At 41.3% G+C, this 4,401-nt stretch overlaps 1 protein-coding gene across 1 annotated transcript in view; it reads left to right on the top strand.

Annotated features, from left to right (window-relative positions):
- Positions 1-2,131, top strand: part of WDR36 (WD repeat domain 36) — a 150,817-nt gene extending 148,686 nt beyond the window's left edge. Inside the window, exon 23 of the mRNA XM_075325018.1 lies at positions 1-2,131. This exon is cut by the window's left edge and continues 1,747 nt beyond it. The gene's annotated coding sequence lies outside the window, so the exon portion shown is untranslated.
- The last annotated feature ends 2,270 nt before the right edge of the window (positions 2,132-4,401 follow it).

Here is a 4,401-nt window from a genome sequence, read left to right as displayed (position 1 = left end):
TATAAAGTAGCACTGGTCAGTGTTGCAAAATTTGCTCTGGTTGGAAAGATTAAAACATGCTTCGGCAGTATGGGGTTTACGGACTGTGCCATTTTAAATTCCACACTACCCACACTCCCCAGCTTAAGGCCTGGCTTCATAGGAGACTGTCAATTTATTCATATACATAGATCTCTATATTAGCAATAGCCATGAAATACAAAGCCATCTGTGACCTGGTTTCCAGGTACTTACCTGCATGCGATCTCTGATCCTCACAAGATATTCTCTACTCCCAAATTATTTTTTCTTACCACAATCCTACAATATTTCTTCCCTGTCTCCCCCATACTTTGGAATTCTCTACCACAACATATCAGACTCTCACCACCTGAAGACCTACCTCTTCTGACAAGCCTACAACCTGCAGTAAGCCTCACAATACCACCGCTGTATGACCAGCTCTACCCTCACTTACTGAATCCTCACAAATCCCTTGTAGACCGTAAGTCCTAGCAGACAGGATCCTCTCTCCTCCTGTACCAGTCTGTTTTTATGTATGCCCCTTTCATATGTAAAGCACCATGGAATAATTGGCGCCATAATAATACACACACTAGTGTTCAAAATAATAGCCGTCCAATACGACTAACCAGATGATTTATACCAAAAACAGTGACTGTTACCACATGGCAAACAATTTACCAGTTGGTGCAGTAGATTCTTAGAAAATCCCCAGACTTGGCATTCATGATCTGCAGGTTTTTGAGTCTGTGTATTTGAAAAATTAATTGAAATAGGGTGTGTTCAAAATATTAGCAGTGTGACGTTGCATTAGTGAGGTCAATCATTCTGTGAAGAAACAGGTGTGAATTTAAAGGTGAAGCCAGTACATGTTGTACATGCATTTCTCCTTGAAAGCCTGAGAAATATGGGTTATTAAAGACATTGTTCAGAAGAACAGCATACATTTGTTTAAAATTTGATTGGAGAGGGTAAAACTTATTAAGTGCAGACAATGATCGGCTGTTCAGCTAAAATAATCTCCAATGCTTTAAAATGGAAACTAAAAACAGAGATGTGGGAGAAAACGGAAGACTACCATTCAAATTGATGGAAGAATAGCCAGAAATGGCAAAGGCTCAGCCAATGATCAGCTCCAGGATGACGAAATACAGTCTCAAGTTACCTGTGAGTATTGGTATAGGTAAAATTATATCTTTGTACCGTAGTAGCTAGTAGAGATAAAAAAAATTAACTGACCATCCAAGAAAAAAAGATCGGCAGCACTCTGTGGTACCGTTTCGCACCTCTACGGGTGCTTTCACGGGTCCATGTCCTTTGTGCTCCCTCCCTTCATTTCCCAAGACCACCATATAAGGGAAGATCCCTGGTCAAGCTAGAAGACCAACCCAAAGATCAGATGACACCATGGATTCCTCCACTGAAGTCAGATCCGCCCATCAACAGCAACACTGATCTCCCCATTGGCTAGCCCATGAACTGTCCCACTAAATAGGCATATCTGAACTTGTGTACGCCCCTAGCATATATCAAGAGGACGTATGCTTCTCACTCTGTTCGGTGCCATCTTTACTGTGATCAAGAAGAGTTTTCACATCCGACTGTGTCTGGTGTGAATTCTTTACGCATGCACTTGGTCCATACCAATTAGGCCAGGCAGTAGGCAACTAATGATCTCTGGTTAAGAGTTCACCCTAACAATACACCTAAATATTAGGTTAGTGATGCACAGGAATTCTAAATCCTAAATAAAAATAAATAAAATAAAAAGAGGACAGATTTTGCGAATGTAAAGACAAATGCAGACACTGCTATTTTTTGGACAGCCCAATGTCCATTTTTTATATTCTCTTTAAAGCAGTTAAAAATTATTTCTCAGCATGTTTTGATTTAGAAAACCATGTGCAATGCTCCCAATGCGTGTAAATAAAAACTAAGATTTTAGGCTTAATGAAATGAAATATTCCAGTTGCAAATCTTTATTCATTCCAAATTGGTATGTGTTGAGAACAATAAAACATTGTTCTTTTATTTACATTGATTTACATTTGTATTTTTTCCTTTTAAATATTGTATCTTCTATAATTGTTACTTGTTTGTATATGTTTATGTATATGTATGAGCCTCCTGAATTGTAAAGCGCTGCGAAATATGTTGGCGCTATAGAAATAAAGATTATTATTATTATTATTATTATTATTATTATTATTTCAAAATTAATATCTCATGGAGTTTGGATTTGCAATCATACTCAAAATCAAAGTGGAAAATCAAATGACAGGCTGATCCAACTTCAGTGGAAATTCCTCAAGACAAGGAAATGACTCTCAGTAGTGTGTAGTGGCCTCCCCGTGCCTTTATGACTTCCCTAGAACGCCTGGGCATGCTCCAAATGAGGCAGTGGATGTACTCCTGCGGGATCTCATCCCAGACCTAGATTAAAGCATCAGTCAACTCCTAGACAGCACGTGGCTTTGGTGGATGGAGCAAGACATGATGTCCCAGATGTGCTCAATTGGATTGATATATGGGAAGGCCAGTCCATAGCATCAATGCCTTCCTCATGCAGGAACTGCTGACACACTTTAGCCACATGAGGCCTAGCATGGTCATGCATCAGAAGGAAAAGAAACCCAAAGCCCACTGCACCTGCAAGTGGTCTCACCATGGGTCTGAGGAACTCAAGCCGGTACCTCTGGCTAGAACATAGAGGGCTGTGAAGCCCTTCAAAGAAATGCCTCCCCACACCATTACTATTCCACTGCCAAACTAGTCATGCTGTTGGATGTTGCAGGCAACAGAAGGTTCTACACTGCATTTCCATATCCCGTCATGTCTGTCACGTGGTCAGAGGGAACCTGCTCTCATTCATGAAGTGCACAGGGCACCAATGTTGAGTCTGCCAATGTTGGTGTTCTGCAAATGCCAATCTCTCTCCACGTTGTTGGGCTCTAAGCTTGTGGACATTAGGCCCTCATACCACCCGCATGAGGTCATTATGCAGGGCTTTTGTACTGCTACTCCTTACACAAAGGAGGAGACGCAGTCTTGCTACTGGTTTGTGGCCCTCATAACGCTCCCTTCCAGGTGTACTGGCCTATCTCCTGGTATCTGTTCCATGCTCTGGACACTGCTGTTAGACACAGCTAACCTTCTTGCCACAGCTTGAATTGATGTGCCACCCTGGATAAGCTGCACTATTTGAACAATTTCTGTGCGTTGTAGACACCGCCTCATGCTACTTCTAGGGTTGAGAGCAATAACAAAATTCAAAAATGACCAAAATAGCCAAAACGGATGAGAACATAAATTAGGTATGTGGTCACTACCTGCAGAACCACTCCTTTATAGGGGTCGTCTTGCGAATTGCTTATCATTTCTACCTGTTTGATCCGTTTGCCCAACTGGAAAAATTGATTCAGTCAGTGTTGCTTCATAACTGGACAGGTTGATTTCACACAAGTGTGATTTGACTTGGGGTTACATTGTGTTGTTTAAGTGTTCTCTTTATTTTTTTGAGCAGTATATCTTCGTATAAGTGATCGCAGGTTCAAGTACTGTAAGGGGACTAAAAAATAAAGTACAAAAAAACCTTTTTTTTTCTTAAGTGTGGCCATGACCAGAATCCAGTAAATGGCCCAAATTCTACTAAATAGATGTCAAAACAGTTGATATGCCACCTGCTACATAATGGGGAGGCTATTGAGCCCACTCTTGAAGAGCTCTGAACTCTTCTTTAAGTGTGACCTGTGAGATATGGTAGAGCTGTAGTATTGATTGGCAGGCATGATGTGGCCAGAAACCTGGAAGCTGTGGCCTCTTTCATTATCACCATCACTTTTTTGGGACCTGGGATATCTGCTGATGTTACGCTGGAAGCATGTTAATAGCCACCCTGCAGAAAGTTCACCTGCTGATCTGAGCATGATCGCCTGACTTTTTTCTGTAACTGCTAATGACAGAGATCGGAACAAACTCCTATGGTAAGGGCAGTTTCCACAATCATCTCAAGTCTGCCTTAACTCCAGTGGGAGTTGTCAGAGTGTCCTGTCAGAAGGTTCCTGTCGCTCTAGATGCTGGGATTGTCAGAAGATCAGTGATTTCTTCCAGTTGGAGTCTGCTGCTCTCTGCCAAGGTCAGTTCTGCAGCCTATGCAGATCTATATTATTGGAATCACACCCTACCTGGCTCTACAATACTCTGCTGCCACCTAGTTATGCTGCTCCGACTACACCTCTGATACTCTACTCTACAAAAGTAGTGTAATACATCTAAGAATCTCTCAAATATTTGGCACAAACCTCAGGGCCTATATATAATATATAATCTCAGATCCTATTTTTTTCAAACCTCTTTCCAAGGTTTACTTGACCCTTTCTAACTAAACCTTAAGTTTAT

This window comes from Anomaloglossus baeobatrachus, chromosome 1 (assembly GCF_048569485.1).
Source record: "Anomaloglossus baeobatrachus isolate aAnoBae1 chromosome 1, aAnoBae1.hap1, whole genome shotgun sequence".
NCBI lineage: Eukaryota > Metazoa > Chordata > Amphibia > Anura > Aromobatidae > Anomaloglossus > Anomaloglossus baeobatrachus.
The sequence above is the reverse complement of the archived record's forward strand: the minus strand, read 5'-3'. Positions and strand labels throughout refer to the sequence as shown.